Genomic DNA, 24,087 nt, shown 5'->3' on the forward strand with positions numbered 1-24,087 from the left:
ATACAGTGTTAACTATTATCTTATTGATTACTGTAATGTACTTCCCTACCTAGAGATATAACAGCCCTGAGATGATTTTTTAAAAATCCTGTCTAAAGGCAGGGGCTGGAATAAATGACCAATTCAAGTCACTTTTGTTCCTAGGGTTAAGTTTTTGTTTTTTCCCAGAGTGCCATATTTTATTGGGCTTTGTTAATTTTTTAGTAATAAATTGTGTTATTATAGTAACAGCTGTCATTCTTGGAGGTGCTCAGGATTTCTCAGCTTCCTTGATGAAATTAAACCTTTCTTCCAGGAGCTTTATGACACAATAGTCCTGACAACCACAGGCTAGATCTGCTTTTTGAGTAAAAAACAGAAACCTACTGTCGCATATAATACCAAACTTAATCAAATCACCTCCTTTTATTCAAAGTTACTCTCTGTCATGCTCTAGCAAAGTTCATACTGGTTCTTAAAAGGTGACTAAGAGAAGTAGCCTAAAATTTTCTGGGAATCAAAATTTGAAATGTCCGGTTTATTTACTGAGAAAATTTGACCGAATCACTTTGGCAGAAGAGTCAACATGAGTGTGCAACGTGACACACGAAGGAGTTCTTTTCTGCTTAGTTTTTCTCATGAAGTGATAACCATGATGATGATAAGTGACCAGAAGGAGGAGGAAAAATATCCGTAATTTTCAAACAGAAATCTATCCTAACTTTACTTGTGTACCTAACTTTGTCCCTCTTCCGCTAAAGCAACGGGGCAACCTAATTCAATACAAGAGCTCTGACGTCAAGCTGCCAGGCTCAAATCCCTCTGTTGCCACTTATTCTATAGCTGGGTCAATACGGAGAGATGGCTAACATCTCTGGACATCAATTTCCCCATCTTTAAAATGAAATGAAATGCACTTGATTTCACAAATTGTTCTTAAAGATTAAATGAGTGAATGCAGCACTTGCACCTAATGGGATTAGCAATCTCAAACATAAACCCTTTCTCCTATCCAGACTATCACTTCACTGAAAAGCAAAACATACCCATTTATTCAGTGAGTGTTTCTTCGGCCCCTTCTATGTGTCACGCACTACAGCAGGTCGGGGAGTGAAGGGATACAATGTAAGTGCAAAACAGACATAACCTCTGTTCTGATGGGAATTAAAGAGCCGGGCTGATAGTCCTCAAAGAAACTCACAGAGAAATACACACGCCTAACTGTGAAGCCCTTACAAAAGACATACATACTAGGGATCTGACCTGGTCAGGAAGTCAGAGAAAGGTTCCCGAGGGAGCAATGAGCGCTGAGCTCTGAAAGAGGGGCGGGAGTGTAACAAGGGAAGGGGTGGGTAGGAGACAGCAGGTTGAGAACAGCATGTACAATGGCTCTGTGGTGAGAGTCCTCCTCACTGTCCCCCCAAGCCATACTCATCACCACTTCTTAGGGTTTCCTGCAAGTGGTTCCAATCCCCAGGGGTGTCCCTCCCATCTCTTCCCTATCTAGAACCACTCGTTCTTCAAAGGTAGGACCTAAATATGCATCTTCCACTTTAGCTCAAAAAACTCCATGACTGTCCCCTTTGGGGCGAATGTGATTGGAGTAGGGCAGGAAGAGCAAATGCAACTTATTGCAACAAGAAGATGGTAAAACCAATGGGCAACTTAAGGGTTATTGGCTTACCTCTCTTGCCTGTTAAACACCCAGAGCACATACATCTATACTTCCTAACTTACTGTTCTTACGGAAGGCAAGGGAACGTGTTAACGCAGCCAATCTTCATGTCAGCCCTGTGGGGTGAGTAGTGGTACCCCATTCCACAGCTGAGGGAACTGAGACACATTAAGGTGAAGTAAACTGCCATCGTTCCTATAACTGGAGTATTGGGCAGCCCTGTGAACCTGGGTCTGTCCAACTCCAAAGCCCATTCTCATTTTCCATTACACTGGCTACCACTGGCTCAATGACTTTTTCTTTTGTAAATACCCCGTCTGCCCAGTGTCGTACAGCTCTCCTTTGCCTAGGACAGTGCTGGGACATGACAGTTATTCCTGAATAACCTGTTCGTTTGGTTTTGTTCGTGTGTGTTGTGAGAAAGGAGGTCTCAGAGTTAGTAGTGAGATGGCAGAAGTGCACCTGTCCTCTTGCAAGGCTCCTTCTTTAAAAAAAAAACATGCCACAGACACCATTCAACTATACTTTGATTCTTCTCTGTTAGGCTGCACCTCAGATTATAAAACAAAGAAGAAAGAGAGGCGGAGGCCCAGGGAGGGGGTTGAAGAAGAAGGAGAAGGAAGAGGAGGAGAAGAGGGAAAAGAAGGAAAGTAATAGTTTTCATTATACATCTTCTCTTGGTGATGACAAATAGATTTTACTATTCTTTATTCTTTGTTGAGCACCCAGGAAGTACAGAATCACCTTTATTAAATGAGACAGGACAGAACCATGTCTAACACAGTTTCTGGCACGGAGTAGGAAGATGCTCAGTAAAGCTGGTTCTTTCTTTTTAAGGTAGGGGATTTAAAGTTGATCCAGTCTGAGATCAAATGCCAACTCTTTCTTCTTCTAGCTCTGTGGCCTTACATAAGTTAGGTAACCTCTCTGAGCCTCACGCTCCTCAGCTACAAAATGGGCTAGTAAAGTGACCTCAGATGGCTGCTGAAGGACTACACAGTGCCGGGCACATGGCCAGTTCCAGGGAGGCACCAGTTTCTTTCCTTCTCTTTTATTTTATAAATGGCCCGGTTCTCCCCGGGCCTCACAGTGACCCTTTGGGGTAGACAGAGATGACACTCTCATCCCCATTTTGTAGATAAGAAGACAGAAGTTCAGACAGATTAACAAGTGATATAACCCAAGGTCAGATAGCCAAGAAACAGAGGACCTCGGAATTCACCCTATGTCTTCTGAATGTAAGTGAGGTGTTCTTGGTAAGGTGGAATGATATGAAAATATCCTCTTTGACCCATTCACTGTTGATGACATGGCTGTTTTTCCAGTAGAGCTCCTGGCTGTGCATTGAGTCAGTGACATTCCTTTACCTTGTTTACTGTCCTACTTGTCTGACCAACAACACACATGACTCAGATGTCAGGCTGGAATAAGAAAGGCAACTCTGCCATCAACACAACAAAATGTGCTAAGAGGGTGTCATCAACTACACAGAGAGAGGAATAAAATCTGTCTACCTATAACTCTGCTTTCAAACTCTTGAGTTTTCTGTCATACTTTGACCTAACGTTTCTTTTTTATCTGTTCTATTTTAATTTTCAGTTTTATTACATTAATAAAGCTGCTTATAAATCATGATTCTTTCAGAAAATAAGTAACATGCTTTTCCTAACTGCAAGAATTGTTGGGACTTGTACCTCAACAGGTGTTATCACTTCATTAGTACACTACAAATAAATCCTTACCCTTTATATGCAACCATGGCCAATCATCCATGGTTGCAAAAGAATAGAGGAGGAGTACACAACATGTAACTTACGGATCAATCGTGTCACAAATGTTCACTTATAAGCCAGTTTTTCGGAACTGGGGTTTAGTCTAGAGTAGTGGGATTCTGGTACATCTCTTACCTTCCTTACTGCAGTATGTGCATGCTCAAATACTTTTTTTTTTTCCAACAAAGCATAAAATATATAATATCTAGTCAGCCGTTCAAAAAATATCCCGACTCTGACCACTTCTCCGCACCGCCACTGCGATCTGTCTCCCAACTGTGTTTCCTGTGCCTGCTGCACTTCCCCACCATCCTTTCTCCTGAGTGATCCTGCTCAAGTCAGGTCATGCCAAGTCTTGTCACTCCTGGGCTCAAAGTCCTCCCAAAGTGAAAGCTGTGGAAGCTGAATGATTAGCACGAGGGGACTCGTTATATTGTTCCACGTATATATGATTAAGATTTTCCATGATAAAAAGTTAAAGAAAAACAACTCCAAACCGTCCAATGCCTTTCCATCTTAACAGTCCTGGGCGACCTGACACCCCCACCCCCATTTCCTCCTTGATCTTGTTTCTTACTGCTCCCAGCCCAGCACTCACATCAGCCTGCTTGCTGTTCTGGACCTGGCCGGCTCAACTCCTGCCTGAGAGTTTCGACACTTGCTGTGTCCTCTGCCTGGAACACTCTTTTCTCCGGATACCTGCACGTTCTCGTGCCTTTCTTTCGGCTTTGGAGGATGCCATTCTCTCTTGGGGGGGCTTTCAGGGCTCACTGTTGGAACTTGACCACTGCAATCCCTGCATTCCTTGCTCCTTTCTCCTGCTTTATTTTTCTTTCTACTAATTACTACTTAATTTACAACACACTTTACTTGTATTGATTATTGCCTCTCTTCTCGATTAGAATAGAGGCTTCATCAGAGTAGGGACACCGATTCCTTTCCTGGTAAATCTCCAGTGCCCGCAATAATGTTTGTCATATTGTGGGCATTCGATAATTGATTCTTTAGTGAATGCACGATTAAATAATTAAGCTATGATTAAAATGTGATCCATGGAAGAAGGCAATTTATTAAAATATAAAGAGCTGTGCTAAGTAGGAAGTGGAAATAAGGTAACTACATTCCTTCTCTTATTATTTTATCTTTTCCAAAAGAAAAACATGGCTAGACCCCGGTGTAACCTCTCAATAGGCTATTTAAATTAGAATATGATTATTTTACATCAGAGCACCACATTAGCCTATGTTGGTGGAAGGGTGTCTGGGTGGGCGCTCTGGAACCCCAGGATGGTAAGAGGAATCTAACTGCTGAGTGGCAGGAATTCTGGCAGCTGTGGGAAAGAGAAGGAAAGGCCACTCTTAAATCATCTCCCTTGGAAAACCAAGGTAGCAGCTTTCCTCTTAAAGTCCAAGACACCCCCATGTCCTTCCCTCTCCCCACCCTAACTGTTGCCCATCAGGCATTCTTCCACAGTGCTAACAAGTCTTAGCCCCTGACTCAAACATACCTCTATTTTGTGTCTTGTTATTGCCCTCAGGGACCCAGAATTCACATTTCTGGTCCACTCCAATTTCACAGTCTCTTCCTCCCCATGTGAGAGGGCTCTTCTTTGATGTTCACTCTGGTGACTGACAGCAATAACCATCCCGCAGGACTTGATCATGATACAGCACAGCTACACCTCCAAGATCTCAATCTACTGGGGCTCCTTTTTTCCCCCGCCCAGGCTCCCTTTCCATAGAGATCAGGCTCTGGAGTCAGACAGTCCTGGCTCTGAATCCCCGCTCCTTCCATTATTTGCTGTGTGATCCTGGGGAAGAGAGTTAGCCTTTTTGGCTTGTTTTCCCATCTGTATAATGTGAATGCAAATACATAATCTCTGAATTTTCATGAGGATTAAAGAAGATCATTTAAAGTGTCTAGCATAGTTCTCAGTACATGGCAGGCACAAAATAAAGGACAGTGATTCTCATTTGTCTCTTCATGCCTTAAGCAGATTATCTGCAATTGAGGTAACCTCTCACTTTGTTCAGAAGGTGGAAACCATCGCATGTCAATCTGTTTAACCTCCTTCTCCTTACTGTTCCTCAGGCTCAAAACGTCTCTGTTACTTCACATATCCTCCCCTAATTCCGAGAAAGGTAGGTCTGTTCCCTTTTCCAGAGTTAACCACTCTGTTTTTGCCCTTAGTGCCTACTTATTTCAGACCTCCTTCAATTACCCTCCTCCCTTCCTCTCAAAGGGACCCTTCCTCTTAGTCACAAAACATGTCTAGTCTTCTCCCTTATTCTAAAAAAAACCCCTTTCCTGATAAATGGTGATGACAACTGTAAAGGTCAGCATTTATTCAAACCTACGGGCCAGGCACAACACCAAGAAATAGAGAAATAGAGAATGATTCTCTCATTTCATCTTTTCCCTAATAACCCAGTGAGAAAGGTTCTTAAAAGGTATTTCTCCTTCAAATGAACTAAATCCCCTATCCCCCCAATGAAAAAGTGCTTCAAGGTCATGATCGGACTCCCTGTTTCCAAACCCGCTAGCCATTTCTTATTCTTCATTCCCACTTAACCTCTTAGAAACCTGGGCTGTATTACCATTCCCTTCGAGAAACTCTACCCTCCTACTTTTTGGACACTTCTGCTAAGGTGCTCTCCTTCCTCCCCAAAGAGAAGTTTCTTCAGAGATTCAGTCCTTGGTCCACTTCTCATCTTTACCATGATCACTCTCTTGATGTTCCTTTCTAGTCTCCCGGCATTGTCTTGTGCCAAGCAGATAACTCCTTAACTTAAAACCCGTGTGTTTACCTTCCTTTTAAGCGTCTGTAACACCGCCGGCTGTCTGTAGAGCATCTTCTTGTCCATAACATCTTTATAACTCATCTGTCCGTGACCGAATTAATCGACTTTGTTCTGGAACCTACTCTACTGTTTGACGAAACCACCCCCTTCTCAGCAATTGCCCTGGAATCCTCCCTATCACCTCAGACTCTTCTGCTGTCTTCCACACTCAATCAGCTGCCAAATTTCAGCCAGGCCATAGCCCCCCAAATCTCTGGCATTTGTCTTTCTCTTCTGTTCTCATTGCCTTCGTTTTTATCCACCTCAGCCTGACCTCTGAGTTTAACTCGTAGAGAACCAGTGCAGTTCTTCTAACTGGTGTCCCTGTGCCTTTCCCTTCCAAAATCCCTTGGCACGTTGTTACCAGGGTTATATTGCGAAGGCACAAAGCTGAGTATAGCAGCTCATTCTTGTATTGAAACTTATGTAATAATCTACCCATTAACCCCCAAACCCAGCCCAAATTCTGGAGCCTTACACAATCTGGCCCTGTCATACCTCTCAAGCCTTATTCCCACCTTTCTCTTTCATGTACTCCCTGCACCAGCAGAATTATTCACTATTCCCATTCAACCTCAGATTTCTATTTTTGAGGCTATGCTGCTGATTTTTCTGCTTGTGCTCTTTTCTCCAGTTAGAGGTTTGCTTTCAAATTTCTACCTTTCCCTCAAGATCCAGGCCAAAATCCAATCTCTGCCTCAAAGTCTTCTATGACCACCCTAACTAGCTGGCTCTTACAAGTTTGTCTTTGTCTTGGAGCCATTAGGTCATTCATTCTTCCATCCAAAAGGCAAAACAGAAAACCCAAACAACTTTATTCAGCCATCCCTACATGCCAGCTACAGATGCTGATTAGGTAGCGGTGAACAAAACCCAACACAGTATTTTCATCTTTCAGCTATTTCAGGACATATTTTAGTTCCTCTATTAAACTGATTGATCCTTGAGGACAAAGGGGCTATTTAATTCTTCTTTCCCTTTCCCCAACCCCCAGCACGGGAACAGAATCGATTTAATCAATCCTTCTTAAAAGAATTAATGACTCTGGTTCGATCTCGGGTTTCAGCACTAAATAAATAAATAAATAAATAAATAAATAAATAAATAAATAAAAGAACTAATGAATGAAAAAATATTAGGCTCCAGGCTACAAGGAGGAAGGAAGGAGCAGCAAAGTGGTTAACCACCCCGGGGGGCAGCAGTGAGCAGTGAGGAGAGGGGGCAGACTGCAGGGCCCACCAGGCTATCTTGCCCTGAGGTCACTGTCCTGTGACAGGGTTTGTTTCACTAACAGAACCAGGAGGGATTGCCCCGGAGGAGTTTCTGAAAAGTTTTAACGGAAGGTGTGTGAGATTCTACTAACTCTACTAACTCTCTGGCTTGAAATCACAGTGAGGCCATGGAACCCTGGCCCTATTTTTATTTCTTAGGAGATTATTTTGTTGAAGCATGTTTCCATTGAGAAAAATAACTGCCATTTATACACAGATTGGCCGCAGAGAGGCAACCTCTTTAAGTTTTATAAATTCAGTTCTCAGGCGGGATTTAACCCTGACATACAATTTCCCAACTGTGCTGGGGCTAGGCCAAGGTGGTAGGATGGCTGGAAAACAATCATCGAGGTCGGTTCCAGGTAAAATAGAAGTGAGAGCCAGAGGAGGGAAGCGCTGCGTGGGCCACAGGCCCTGGGTGATCAGAGAAGTGGACCTCGCACACCCTATCCCTGCCACACTCTGCCAAGGAGAGGGCTTTCCCCACCAGCATCCCAGAGATGCACTGTCACCCTCCCGCCCGAAAGAAAGCGGCCAGAACTTCACCGTGTCAGTTTACATTTTTAAGTCACTGAAAAATATCCCAGGAGTGCAAACTCAGGAAAATTTAACCCACCTGAAGCCATTAACTTATTTTCTAGCGTGATCCCAGGTTTGGAGAAAACAATAGGGATGACAGCACAGTTGGTCGAGTATGAATAAGTTGTGTTTAATATAAATGGCCTCAAAATTCTTAAATGTGTGAAAGAATGTTTTCCTGAAGTCTGCAAATTTTCAGGTAAGAACATCTGGGTTAATTTTTAGTGCTAAGTTTTCGTGCTCCAGTGAGCAGTCAGAGGTCTAACCACAGCCACTGCTGTGATCCTTGGTTAGCCACCTGTCCTCCTCGGGCCCCTGAAGTCTTTGTTTGTAGAATCACTACGTAATGACTAATACATCTTCTAGCTCTAAAATTCTATGATTCCTGTTTATAGGTATAGGACACACAGGACAACACCCAAAGATCACCTTTTCAAACTGAAGGGATAAAAAAAAGTTTAAGGTCACAGAATTTCTGAGTTGGAAGGAACCTAATAGATAAACTTCATTTTAAAACTGCGAACATTTTAAAAACATGTCACCACAATTACAAACCGAGAAAACATACAATCAACACTCAAATTACCTGTTGCAATGGGGCCTCTGATAGCATGGAAAATCAAAATTCAGAGACAAAGAAAACCTTTATGTTAGGCACAGATTTCAACTTTTGTCATTAAAACTGAAATTGAGTACCCACGGTGTTTATTTTCAGTTAATTCAAGGAGGGCCCTGCCTGGATAGTTAAGTCCTGATAATAAAGATCGGTCTTTTCTGGGGATATGTCAGAAGTGCGTCAATTACACAAGTTTGGGGGGGGGGGGACAGACAAGCAAAATAAAGTCAGAAGGAGAAATTTTAGTCTACGAAAATTTTTTTTTAATCCATACAAACTACATGAAAATAATTAGAAGGATTAGACCACATAAAAGGTATGACTGAAGTACGTCCAAAATAAAAATTTTAGGTTTCTGATTTATTTACTCTTTGAAAACAAATTATTAATATAACTTTTTAACATTATCTTTAAATAGTTTAAAGTCTCTCAACACATTGTTTTTGACCCAAACATGATTTGAGATAATTAAGATTATCTTCCGACTCGGATACTCAAATTTAGTTGGGATTAGATATCACTAATTTCGTTCTTCTTAAAGCCATAAAATCCTCCTCACAACATATATTTCTTGCTTACAAAACCCATTCTATTAGTTTCACTGAAACCCACTGGTTAAAGAAGTAATTAAATAATTTGGCTCTCAGTGACTGAAAGTACTCAGAGACATCATTTGATGTAGAATTTAATTTGTACTAGAGTAAATACAGCTGCCTGCACAAGAATGTGGACCACTCTGGGAAGAAGACAATTAACTGCTCCTTTCTTTAAAAGGAAAGTACATAAGATAAGGCATTTCAACTCTTCTTCCGTGATTTCCTGTGGAAAACCCCTACTAAATTAGGAGAATTACGAGTGAGTAGAACTGGGAAATTTTCTTTGTCTGATTTCTTGTTGCCACTTTATTGGCTAATTTAAGTCCCAGACATTGATGGAGCAAAAGAGAAAACGCGACCTAAGTGTCAGACTGAGGTTAACCAACATGTTGTACCATCTACATACTATGATGTAAGCAAAAGGAGGAAGGGGGGAAACACCAAAATGTCTAACAAGCTCTAAAATAACATCAGCCAGGAATTTGGAAAAATGGCAAGACTTTAAACCTGCAAAAAAAACCCTTCAATGTGATAACTTTATATTGTTCAGTTCAGTATAAAATGACTAAAACACAAAGTATATTAAATGAATCAAACACACTGATGCTTGGATGAAATGTTCTGCAAGTTATTAATTTCCATTTTTAGGGACTTGCCAGAAAATTATAACTGCCCTATAACCAAATCCTGATTTCCCTTATTATAAAGTTATTAATTTATTAAGCAAATCTTTTTAAAGGCATAAATAAAAAGGAACTTTTCTGACCATAGAGGATCTTACATAAGTTAGCTTCCCTGCCCTGTAGTCTTCCAGTTTATTCCTGAGCCAGTCCAGTGACAATGAACTTCATTCATCCGGAGGCTATACATTCACCCTTAGGCAGCTCTAACTCTCAGTAACAACTGAAACCTCTCTCCTCTAGGGTTTCCATTCATTGTTCCTCATTTCATCCTCTTGTGATAGACAGGATAAAGCTCATCTTTCCTTTCTCATGGTAGCCATTCAAATATTTGATAACAACCAAACTCTTCAGGCTATAAATAATCTCAGGTTCAAAGACTACTCCCTTTTGAAGGTTTGGGTTCTGTCACCATTCTGCCCTGAACAAACTCAAGTTGGCTTCTATTTGTCTATATATGTGGTGCCTGTCAGTATACACAGTTCTCCTCCAGTGGCCTTTCAACAGAGAGTGGGAGAGAGACCACCACCTCTTTGGTTTTATATACCCTACTTCTGTTAATGTAGCCTAATATGGAATTACTTGTTTGGTGGTCACATCACATTGTTGTGATGTTAAGTCCACTGTTACCTAAAAGTTCTAGATCTCTTTGCCTGCGTATCCCACTCTGTATATGTGGTAATTTGCTTTTTGGATGCATTCATCTCCTTTAAATATCACTGCTTAAGAATTTAGCCCTTTGCTCCCTGCTCAGTGGGGAGTCTGCTTCTCCCTCCTCCCTCTCCCCCACCTCGCGTGCTCTCTCTCTCGCTCACGCTCTCTCTCAAATAATAAATAAGCCTTAAAAAAAAAGAATTTAGCCCTTTGCCCCAGCTTTTCAAAATAAATTTGAACTCAAATTATTTGTTATCTATCACTTCATGTTTCTGCAAATGTGGTAAGGCCTCCACTGGAGACACTGATAAAATACATTGAAGTGGCTGGGGAAAGATCCCTAAGGCTGGAACTATTCTTCCCGTAGACAGCATCAACACGAGAAATACTGTTAGGGGCAACTGGGTGGCTCAGTCCTTAAGCGTCTGCCTTCGGCTCAGGTCATGATCCCAGCGTCCTGGGATCGAGCCCCGCGTCGGGCTCCCTGCTCAGCGGGAAGCCTGCTTCTCCCTCTCCCACTCCCCCTGTTTGTGTTCCCTCTCTGGCTGTGTCTCTCTCTGTGTCTCTCTCTGTCAAATAAATAAATAAAATCTTTAAAAAAAAAAAAAAGAAATACTGTTAAGCCCTGAAGTACCAAACCAGAGGATCTCCAGCATCTCACCATGTTACCACTCTAGAAACCTGTCAAATAAGACACGGAGATACACTTGTTGGGATTTGGTCTTACTGAGGTGCTTAAGATGGATATCCAGCTCTCTAGCCTCTGGTTTGGAAATATACCTATCAAATGCCATGAGCATTCTGTTACAAATGGGGATGGGGACGGGTTGGAAGTGTGGAAACAGAGGGTGATCCCATGTAAGGCTGTGTTTTCCTCCAGCCCTCCCCAAGATACACACATGCACGCACACACGCATATGCACACACACACACACACATGCACTGCAGAGCATCCTTGAAGAGGCATTCCTCCAGCAAATCTGGGTAACATCTATATTATCATCCTGTATATATCTGTTTCCATGTAGCCCTGGGAGGCAGAGATGATCACGTTCATGTGTGTGACCAGGGCGCATAGCTCAGCACCCTGCCTGGCATGTGGGGTGCACTAGATAAACATGTGCTACATGAATGTGAGGAAGGGAGGACGGCCAAGCAGCCTTTGAAACCTACACATGGAATGTTCTAGGTTTAGATGGATTCAGGTTTCTGAACTAATAATCCAGAACACAATTTACATCAAGGCTCTCACTGACTCCCTTTGTGTCTATATTCCTATTTTTAAAAATAACAAAACAATTTGACTTTATCATGATTTCTAAAAAGTCTAGTTAATTTCATGTAAATGGCAGATAATGAGACTGATAAATACTGATACTCAAAAAATAAAATGAAATCAGTAAGGATGGGAAATTCCTAAAACTGGACACAACAAAAAGGATGACTATGTATCCCAATGATACCGTACCTATATAGAAGGATAAAAACTTAATCCAAGACACTTTTGCACACATTGCTTTGAATATCCTCTCTTGACTATATTTGAAGGTCAAAAAAAAACTGCAAAGAAAGTCTGAACTGTATTTAGTAAGTTTGTATTGATATCAGTATAGCAATTTAGAAGCTATTCTGTATGTACTACGGGGCTGAGCAAAATGAGTAGGTATACTGATATCGCTGGCAACTAGGGTTTTCATTATTAGAGAAAGGTGACGAAAATATGGAATGGCGGAAGGAAAGGAAGAAGCCTGTGGGGTTAGACTGGAATTAGAGGTATCAGTAGGAATTCAAAAATTTTTTTTTAAAAATTAATTTTCTAGCTCTGTCTAATGAAAGCCTGGAAAGAAATTTCTCTGATAAAAGGAACCAGGGCTTCTTGAAGAGATGGATGAGTCCAGGGTTGGCGCAGGGAAAGCATAGGGTGAGCTTAGGGCATTCTATTATTTCAGAAATAAGGAAGTATTCAAAAATTGAGTGGGGACATATCAAAAGGACAGAGGAGCAAGTACAAATAACTCACTGGCCAAGACTGGGGCCAATTTAAGCATCAAAATAAATAATGACAGGAATGGCTTATAATACAGTGACTAACAAAATGACCAATGAGTACATATTGACACTAAAAAAAAAGTTTTTAAAGGAATGTGAAGAAGAGAAAGCTCTGTATTTTTCTTTTTTGAGAAAGCTTGATTTTTTAAAACAGAATTCCAACTAACGAAAAGTAAAAGGAATGATGTCAGTTGAAAATCACAAGTTTATCATCATCAATTGCTAATAATAAATAATTCAGTAAAGAATCATCCATGAATGCTAAAACCATTGGGAGAAAAAGACGAGGACAGTGGCTTCTACCAGGGAGGTAGCAGTGGAGGTGGTGACAAGCGATTAGGTCCTGGGTAGGTTTTGAAGGCACAACCAGTAAGATGGCCTGATGGATCAGATGCGGGGTGTAAGAAGAGAAGTGTTCAGGATAACCCCAAGGGTTTTGGCCTGAGCAAGTGGAAGGATGGAACTGCCATTTTCCAAGAAGGTAAAGATATTAGGAGGAGCAATTCTGTAGGGAAGATCTGCCATGGAGAGAGTCCACTGAGGAGTCTGAGGCAGAAGAGGCCCATTTTGACCCAGAAAAGTTAGAGATGAGGCTAAGGTCTAAGTTATAGTGTCCCAACTCACTGGGACAAGGACATGGATCACCTGATTCTTGGTCAGGTGCGGTAAGGGAGGAAAAGGAAGAGAAGGCTGGTGAGATGGAAAGAACAAGAGAGAGAGCAACTGGAGTGAAGCCTTGAAGGCTGGTTGAAGACGTGATGCTTCCAGTAACAACCCATTATTATTACATCATGTTAAGTGTCTCTTCTTTACTACATTATGATAGTACTAGTGCTTCTTTTGGGAAGTCTGATTCTAGCCATTTCCTGCATGTTAAATCCAAACAATTTATTGGTCACCCACTATATACTATTCCAGGTGCTGGAGATACAGCAGTAAGCAAGACAGAAAAAAAAAAATTCCTGCCTGCCCTCACGGAACTAACAATCATGTTACAGACATTTTCATGATTTTTTTTTAAAGATTTTATTTATTTATTTGAGACAGAATGAGATAGAGCATGAGAGGGTCAGAGGGAGAAGCAGACCCCCTGCCGAGCAGGGAGCCCGATGTGGGACTCGATCCCGGGACTCCAGGATCATGACCTGAGCCGAAGGCAATCGCTTAACCAATTGAGCCACCCAGGCGCCCAATTTTTTTTAATTAAAAACATAAACATGTCCTGAGTGAACACTTAAAGCTATAGATGTGCCAGGGGCTTTTATGTCAATTACTTCACTTAATTCTAATACTTATATGAAGCAATCCCTTATCTTCTGTAGATCCGACTATTGTTCATTGGGGTTAATATCTAGGATATGATCTCATACCTTTCTCTTTACAAAATCTTGCAGTGGTACGGATGGAATTGGTCTGACCTGCTCACAGGAGTTGACTGTTAAATTTTCAGAAATTTTGCAAGCCAGTACTTCACACTGATAGCTTGAAATTGACCATGGTGGGAGTACTTACACCCAGGAAACAGACCAATACTACAAATCAGGGCTTTGCTTTGTTCTCATTAAGCAGGTACTAGCACACCACTGTACTGAAGGCCCAACATCTACTCAATGGGGGAAATAACACAGGAGTTACTTTCTTAAATAAATTATTCAAAATACTGACAAACTTCTCTAACTTGAAAGATTTTCTGCTACTCCCTAAATATATAATAATGACATATAAGGGAACACAATGGATACATGTAAATGTCTTTCTAAGTGCACAATGGGGCTAAAATGGTCTTTACCCCATACTTCGAGACCACTAGTTTATAAGCTTAATGCCAGAACATACGCCTAATGAGTTGAATAGTGTTCCCTTGAAATTCATGTCCACCCAGCACTTCAGAATGTGACCTTATTTGGAAATGGGGTCTTTGCAGATATAATTAATTAAGATGAGGTCATACTGGATGATAGTGGGCCTGAAACACAATGACTGATGTTTTATAAGAGAAAGGTCGGGCAAATCCAGACACAGAGGGAAGACAGCCATGCGAAGACAAAGGCAGAAACTGTGGAGTGCTGCCGCTAAGGAGTCAAAGAGTGGCAAGGATTGCCAGCACCCGACCACCAGAAGCTAGAGAGAGGGAGGGAGGATTCTTCCCTGGAGCCCTCAGAGGGAGCATGGCCCTGCTGACAACTTGAGTTTTGACTTCTAGCCTCAAGGACTGTGAGAGAATAAATTTCTGTTGCTTTAAACCACCCAGTTTGTGGTAATTTGCTATGGAAGCCCTAGGAAACTATAATACAGTACTCATGCAAATGAAATCAGTGCATGCATAGTGTCAAGGAAAACACAGTTAAGGAGCCTAACAAAAGTTTAATACACTCCTTTCTGGCTTCCGACTACCTATATTTTCATAAGAAATCATGTGTTACATGTACAAGTAAGCTTTTGGCACAGGATCTCTTTTCAATCTCCTACTTTAATAACCCCAGAAAGAAGGAAGGAAATGGTGTAAATAGAGTGGAAGCAATACTAATTAGTGAGGTTGTGCTAAAAATAATTAGTGGACTGGTGAAGCTTTTGTGTAACTCCATGATTCCATAAACCAATCAGGAATGTTGTCACTCAACACTTAAATTAGTGTGGGTATATAAAAATAAAAGCAAAGGGGTGCCTTGGTGGCTCAATTGGTTAAGCGTCCGACTCCTGATTTCGGCTCAGGTCATGACCTCAGGGTCATGAGATTGAGCCCCGCATTGGGCTCCACACTGGGCATACAGCCTGCTTGAGGTTCTCTCTCTCCCTCTGCCCCTTCCCCCGCAATCCCTGCTCACGCGTACTCTCTCATAAATAAAATAAAATAAAATAAAGCAAAATAAAATGAAGTAAAATAAAAGCAACTATCATTTTTAAGTGCTTACTATGTGCCATGCACTGAATAACTTAATTTATATGCATATCCTATGGAGTAGGTATTATTTATCTCAACTTTACAGATGAAGAAACTGTGGCTTGGCCAAGTTGAGCGACACTGCTAGTTAGTAGCAAAACAAGGAATCAACATCACGCCCAGCCCTAAACTAGCTGACTTCAGGGCTAATGCTTTAACACCTACAGGCGTGGTCCATAAGCCACACCTGACCTAACCCGAGCCCTAGAACCTCTAAGCATAGAACCGGAAACCTGCAGCTTTATCACCTCCTTCCAGGCTTTCAGTCATTCACCTGTTGCTCTCTCTCCTGCACCCTTTATCTCACCCTTTCTTTCAAGTTTTCCGTCTTTCTGTGCTACATTCCAGGAAATTATTTCAGATCTATTTTTCCATTTGATAATTGAAAGAGACTTTCTCTCATCTTGATTTTAACTCAATCACTGAGTTAAATCATTTCAGAGATTATATTTTTAATTTGAATCCTGCTTTCTTCTTAACATTAGCCCATAAGCAGTTTTCCATGTTGTACAGTCTTCATTTTTTAAAATTTTATTTTATTTTGTTGTTTTTTAAAAACAGCGGCATATTTTATTTTGCAATTATACCATGAGTTACCTATTCATTCATCTGTTGTTATATCTTGTCATATGACAGAAGTCCTTAGAAATTATCAGAGAATTATAGAATCCCATATTGGCTGAACGACCCATTGTTGCTTTGTTTTTGTTTTTGTTTTTTAAGATTTTACTTATTTATTTGAAAGAGGACGAGAGAGCACAAGCAGGGGGAGCAGTAGAAGGACAGGGAGAAGAAGCAGGCTCTCCGCTGAGCAAGGAGCCAGATGTGGGGCTCGATCCCAGGATCCTGGAATCGTGACCTCAGCCGAAGGCAGATGCTTAACCATCTGAGCCACCCAGGCACCCCTAAACGACCCATCGTGATTTAGCATGTGTGGAACGGGTCCCAGGCATCTCTGCAGGCATCTCTTGGGTGATTCTGAATGACTGAGAACCATAGATTTAAAGGACCCTCACGAGTAGACAGACCCTTAATATTTCAATAGTATCCCATGATGGTTAAGAGGACTCTTAAATTATACTGTCTGGGGGTGCCTGGGTGGCTCAGTCGGTTAAGGGTCTGCCTTCGGTTCAGGCCATGATCTCAGGGTATTGGGATCGAGCCCCACTTCGGGCTCCCTGCTCAGTGGGGAGCCTGCTTCTCCCTCTCCCTCTGCTCCCCTACTCCTGCTCTCTCTCTCTCAAATAAATAAATAAAATCTTAAAAAAAAAAAATCATACTGCCTGAACAGAAATCTTGGGCTCCATCCCAGAAAGACTGTGAGACTCAGGGTAAGCTTCTTAACTTTTTCTAGGCTTTGATTTTCTCATTTATCAAATGAGGATCAGAGAACCTACCTCAGTGGATTGTTGTGATGCCTAAATGAGATGATGAAAGTAAGCACAACAATCCATTCTTATAATCATTCTATTGGGTGGATGGGGACCTCGAGGTGAGAGGAACTGTCTGTGAAAGTCTTCACGCACCTTCCAGCGCACCCTCAGGAGACCTCAAGGAAGCGAGTATAGGCCAGAGGGTTCTGATCTGGGATGGGACTCCCCCCCCCACACACCCCCCCACACACCCACCCCGCCACCGCAGATGAGGATAGTAGGCTGAGACTGCAGGGGAGTCTACCATCTCACCTCTAGACCAGCTGACAGGCTGAGAAACAGCTTGTCTGTGGAGGAGGAGGTGTTACACATTTTGAGGGCTGTAGTACTTCTGGATATTCTTATCTTATCAAGAAGAATTAGCAGTATGTGACTTTATGAGACCTTAATTCTTGAATGGAATGGGGAGACACTATATATAATCTTCAGGCTGAGACCACAAGGGCTGGAAGCCATCAGAGATTTGCTTTAGATTGAAGAATGGTCCCAGGACAATCATGTATTTAAAGAAGAGTAGAGGGAAGAAAACTGAGAATAACCAGCAGAGGAAGGTCACCAAGCCAGGACCGACAAAACAAAACTTAAAATTCAGACAATCTGGGGTTCCCTTGATAATCTCTAAGGGTTAAGCTTTACAGCTATGATCTCTGCTAGAAGTTTCCTTAATGAGTTGCCCTCTCTAGTTCGTAATAGAGACGAATACATATAGTGAGTTTAGAGGGCTATTTTTAAAAATATTCTACCAGGTAATATTTTGTTCTAGGGGCCAAATGCAAAACTTCTGAACTACTTGAAAGAAAAATTATCTAGAAGTCTAGATTGTGGTTGCACACGGGAGAGAGTTTTGTCTGCTTGCCTAGAGAGGACCGGACACACAGGGCCCAAGGAATATTTGTTATGAATTTTCTCTCTTTTAACTTCAATCACTAATGGTTATCTTCATGCTGAATCAGCATCAATATGGAAGGGCAAGAGAGAAAAAGCAGTGAAGCCTCTTCACTTTTTTGGTCTGTTGATAGTAAGTCTCCCTTCTTTTCCACCCTACAACCAAAGTAAAGGGAGGCTTTCCTGAGCTTTGTGTTGGTAACCTGAAGTATTTCAACTCACTTAAAAAAAAATGCGAAAACATAACTATAAAATTAAAAGGTACAAAAATAAAAACTGAAAAAATTTACGAAGACATTCTTTACATATATATACACCAACTAATCTTTTAATTAGCTGCTATCAAAAAGCTAAGGAGACATACTCTACAGCATTGATTCTTAACCATGTTTGAGTCCTTCCCTTTGAAAATCTGATTAAAGAGTTATTTCTTCAGAAAAATGTATGTACATTTACATAAACTTCTGCACAGAAATTCAGAAGTCTCAAAGTTCTCTGAAACCACAAAAAGGGACCCAGGCCACAAAGCCCTCTCCTCAATATACAGAGCACAGGGCTCTCTGTCTAGGGGATGTCGTTATTTCCCCTATGAACATATGCAAATAGGAAACAGCTTAGGGTTGCTGATGTAAATTTTAATAAATGCTATGAGCCTAGGTTCTATATGCATGCCTAACTAATTACTGGTGATTTTCTTCCCTGTTGTTTTTAGAAATTGAGTCAGATTAAATTATTCAAAATTCGTATTAAAACTAGATCCTTAAAATGGCAATCCTCCTGGATCAGACAAGTCTATACAAAGGAAAGGTTATGCAAGGATATGTGATAGCCTTAAATGCCACAGCAGATCAGCCAGTCTTTATTTGACCTTGACAGAACTCACCATTTAGGATTTTTAAGTGAGAGGCACCTCGAGTGGAGATTTAAAAAAAAAAAAATCAAGTGGGTAGGGGGGACAACAAAAAAGCTGTTGTTGACCTACATATTTCAACACATGCCTTCTGTTCAATGTAAAACACTCAGGAAAGAACACATATGTGAGAACAAGCTTTCAGAAAACATTCGATTAAAAATAGTTACACTCCCATCAGCTGTGTTTCAAGTTGTAGTCCATTGCATTTGATATTTATAACTAAAGAGAAAATAAAAATACCCACTGGTAAGCTATTTGTATTTTAGAATCAAGGTCACTGACACTGATTTCTGTTTGGCATAGAGTGGGCTCTGCTGGAGGATGGGTACTTTCTGCCACACTGGAAGAGAATCACTGGGAGTTTACAAAGCCCCAGGGAGCTGCTCCTGTTGGCGCCTTTCCACATCTGTGAAGAGGAAAGCAGCTTGATTAATAAAAAAATCTGATGCATAACTTTCGGGAAAAAGAGGGAAACGAGCCTTCCTTGGCGCTCCTTGCTGAGTCAAAAACAGGCAGGGACAAGCTTGGCCCTGAGGAAGCTACTTGGGCTTTTCTACCAGCCTCTTCCATTAGGAGCTCTGTGATGAAATCAGAAGTGAGGAAACTTTAAAGAGAAACTTTACTGGATAGTATAATAGAATATTAAATGTTTAACAACAGGAAAACTTTTCTTTAAAAAGGGCAGGACATAATGGTTCGTCCGCATATTTACTTTCCCTAGATTTTTCTCTTAATGTTATTTTGTTGTTGTTGTTGTGAGTCAGAATAAGCTCCACACTGTAAATGAATAAATTTTATCTAGCTGATAAAGAGGAATCAGCAGGATCAAAGTGAACACTGATCTTCAATGGAGCCTAGTTTTAACTCTCATTTGCCCTGAAAAGGAGCCATGATATATAATAGAAAATTAGGGTGGAAGCCAGTAAAAATTAGTCCTCTTGAAAATGCCAATATTTATGGAAGCATACTTAGTGTAGTAAAAGTATTAAAGCATATCAGAGAATGAAAGTTCAGAGTAGTGGTTTACTTACCAAGAAAAAGGAAAAAGTGATAGGTGGGTTGTAGCTGTAACTGCGTTTCATTGATAGAGAGATTAGAAGCTCACATGGTAGAATGCTAAGATCTATTAAATCCAAATGGTGTACCTGGTGTCTGTTATACCAATTTTTAAATGTTCTTGAAATATGCTTGAAGTATTTTGTAATTAAAACAATTTTTTTAAAAAGAATGTGAAGGGGCGCCTGGGTGGCTCAGTCTGTTAAGCATCTGCCTTCGGCTCAGGTCATGATACCAGTCCTGGAATCGAGTCCTGCATCGGGGTCCCTGCTCAGTGGGGAGCCTGCTTCTCCCTCTCCCTCTGCCTGCAGCTTCCCCTGCTTGTGCTCTCTCTCTCCCTCTTTCTCTCTGTCAAATAAATAAATAAAATCTTAAAAAAATAATAAAAAGACTGTGAAGACTTACACAGCAAGGCTCTGGAAATCAGAACAGGATGCTGACTTGAAAGAAGCATGCAGAGCACCAAATGGTCCCGTAGCCCATAGCCTGAGTTCTAGAAATAATCTCCACATGGCAAGAGTGGGTCTAAGCCTGGCTTACACCAAGCTTATTAGAAATAGGGTTTTAGGCATGGGACAAAATTCCAGTAGAAAAAGGAGTAGGTAGACCCCTAGAGTTGTTTTAAAATGATTTAACTTGAGTATCATATCTGGACAATTAGCAAAAGAGTAAGCCAAGTGGGTTTTACGTTCATGCACTCTATAAAGTGTTGTTAGGGGTCACAGTGAACCCTAGTAGCTTTCAGGGTAGCCCCCAACCCTTTGCTGTTGCCTGCGTGTGACAGCATGGGGAGCCACCAGCCTTTCAGAGGCCTCTCAAGGGAGTGCTGTGCTCGAAGAGAGGGAGAGAGAGAACAGTAGGAGGCTGGAGGTGAGGAAAAGGCAGAGCCCGTAATATTTCACTGTTAAAACTGAACAAATGTACTTAGTAAGGATGTAGCATATGTAGACCTCTGAAATAGCATTTCTTCCCAGTAAATCTAAATGCCCTCCCTCTGAATTCCTGCAGGAATGGATTCTGCGGTAAGTGTGGGGCACCCCCTGTTATACCTCCCTCCACTGGAAGGGAGGATGACGACAATTCCAGTGATGCTCCCATTGCTCACATGCAACAGCAGCCTGCAGGCCCGCTGCCCGGTCTGAGCCTGTTTCCACTTTCACTTTCTCTTCTGTAACAGTTCATAACCGAGTGCCAACAGAGCTCCTATGTTAACTTTTAGATACGCAGTTATCAGAATATGGAATGTTGAAGACATCTTTTTTCTTCTCTTTTCTGTCTTTCTCTTTAATATCCAGTATGCTAGCTCAGAGATCCGAGAAGAAATTATACAGTCACCGTGATCATCATCTTGAAAATAAGTATCTACTAATAATGGAGAAAAGTATGTATGTTTGCAAAATAATATACTTAGGCAATTCCATATAACCCATGTGCAACAGCTTTATAAGTAGAAAAGTATGCATAGGAGAAAGGTTACGGTTGATTTGACCCTGCATCTAGATCAGTGGTCCTAAGGCAGGGTAATTTTGCCCCCCCAGGGGGCATCTGGCAATACCTAGACACCTTTGGTTGTCACAGTTGTTGAGAGGCTATTGACTTCTAGCAGGTAGAAGCCAGGGATGCTGCTGAATATCCTGCAATGCACTGGCAAGCCCCCCACAACAAAGAGTTTTCTGGTTCCAAATGTCAGTAGTGCCGAGTCTGAGAAACCCTGATATAGTTGTGTCTGGCCCACTGCTTCCCCGTTCCAGCCTCACACAGACGGGTGCTTAGTTCACTACAACAGAAGACATGTACAATTGTAAATATCCTCCTGATAAGAGACAGATACTGAGAGCAACTCTTTCCTCTGTCTAAATTTTACAGAGAGTAGGGATTTAAAATCCCTTTGTAACCTGAAAGGTCCCCTTTTACGATCACTATTAAAAGTGAGACTGGGAGAAGAGCTCTGGGACAAATGCCTCATGGTTGTGTCTTTCTCTCCCTCTTCTCCAGCTTTCTGAGTAAGAGCTTTTAAGATAAATAAAATGACTTCCTTTAACTGTTATGAACAGCAGAGGCATTTAAACTCTCAGTGAACAAAGACAGGCTAGAAGAACAATGACAGTTTGTAACAGATTCTCCAAACTGTTCTTCCTTTTCTTACAACTGGACTAAATGCTTAATAAGTATATGTTGAATTAGTGAATAAAAAATAAATGATTGGGTGAAATAATGATACTGTAGCTCCAGTGTAATAATGAGCAATCTTACACATTTATATTTTGACTTTCTTTATTTTTAGTTGTTTATATACCTATATTTCCCACTAAGTATTAAACTCCTTGATACAGAAACTATGATTTGACAAGAACCTCTAACGTCTCCACTAGGCTGTTTCATTTCTAAATTATTTTGTAAATGTGAGGCGGCAACCACTACATGAGAAGGATGTATGAAGACCGAGCGTAAATGGGTAACGTTTTTTTTTATTAGGTAATAAATTTACAACAAAGGTAATGCTATGTATTTGTTAGTATCAAAAATTGTTACTTAGCCACAAAAGACTGGAGCAATTCAAGTAAATAGTTCATGAAAATACCATAATTTACATTTTTGGTACAGAGCCAGTCCGGAAAAAAAAAAAAACAAAACACCCAGTTTTTCTCTTAATGTTAATTCTTCAGTAATTATAAACAACACCAAAGCTGATAACATGTATCTTTCAATTATCCTTATTGTAAGCACACACACATAAACACGTAAAATATTTATATAGGTGATACACAGACACATATGTTAAAAAGAGAAGCACTGGAGGGGGCCTGGATGGGTCAGTCAGTTAAGCATCCGACTCTTGATTTCAGCTCAGGTCATGATCTCAGGGTCGTGAGTTCAAGCCCCACATGGGATTCTCTCTCTCCCTTTCCCTCTGCCTCTCCCTCACTTTTTGCATGCATGCACTCTCTCTGAAAGAAAGAAAGAAAGAAAGAAAGAAAGAAAGAAAGAAAGAAAGAAAGAAAGAAAGAAAGAAAGAAAGAAAGAAAAGAGAAAAAGTGGTGGATCTGACTCCCTAACATCTGAGTACCCCTTGCCCCCCACCACCCTCTCTCCCTCTTGTTTTCCAGAGTTACAGTTCTCTGCTCCTTATTTTGCCCTTTTCCTCCCATGTCCTGTTCCCTCAGTCCTTGCCTCCAGCACTGCACATGGACACACTCCAAGTGAGAGTTCAACAAGCAATAGCCTGCGAAGAAGAGCCAGCGATCCTTGAGAAAGGTGAGTGAAGTCCTCTCTGAGCCTCAGTCTCCTCACAGACCTTACACTTTTTACCTACAGGGGATTGTTGTGAGGATTAGAAGAGATCATATATGTAAAGCATTTGGCAACTCTTTGGTGCTTAATAAATGCTAATTCCTTTGTTTAATTGCTCCTCTTTCCTCACCCAGATTCTAAAGGACTTGAGACCCTAAGGCTGTGGTTTCCTTCTGTGAGTTAAACACATCATATTTACCCTGCCTGATGACCCTGAATGGGAAAAACATCTTCCATCCCACATGGCAGCTAGCTTGCAAACATGACAGGTAGGGTGGATGCTAGATAATATGGGTGAGTTTCACTCAAAAGGTAAGGAATAACATCACAGTATTTTGTCTTCTGTCTTGGAAGAGGGATAAGAAATTAGAGAGGCCTGCACCTAGAAGTGGAGAGGGAGGAGAGGGAGAAGGCAGAACACAAGGCTGGCAACACCAGAGACAAATTTCCTTCACATCACAGTTTTACTGAGGCTCTGTCCTGTTGCCCTTCACCTAGTCCTCAAAACAAACTAACAAAAGATACGAGAATGTTCTACCCTGAGAGGCACACACACCTTAGTGGGAACTGAGCTGATAACCTTTTGCCAAAGTCCTGAATTACTGAACAAACAAAACTTTTACAAATGGCAAAACTGTAATTATTGACTGGCTTATCTGCAAAACGCTTAGCAATCAGCCTACGAAACACGGAGTCATGTTATGAGAATAAAAAACTCAAACTAACTCTGAGAACAATATTCTCAATTAAACTAACAGACAGAAAAAGAACTTGAGGATGTGTAAAAGGCTCGGCCAAGCCCACTCCAGGCACATCAGGAAGCCGTAGGTTCTGAGGACTGGCATGTGTTGTTGTAC

The 24,087-nt window shown here is 41.3% G+C and overlaps 1 protein-coding gene across 6 annotated transcripts in view; it reads right to left on the minus strand.

Moving 5' to 3' along the window:
• The window catches only part of NFKB1 (nuclear factor kappa B subunit 1), a 114,256-nt gene that overhangs the window by 52,098 nt on the left and 38,071 nt on the right, over window positions 1-24,087 (minus strand). The window lies entirely within an intron of this gene.

This window comes from Neomonachus schauinslandi, chromosome 2 (assembly GCF_002201575.2).
Source record: "Neomonachus schauinslandi chromosome 2, ASM220157v2, whole genome shotgun sequence".
Classification (NCBI taxonomy): domain Eukaryota; kingdom Metazoa; phylum Chordata; class Mammalia; order Carnivora; family Phocidae; genus Neomonachus; species Neomonachus schauinslandi.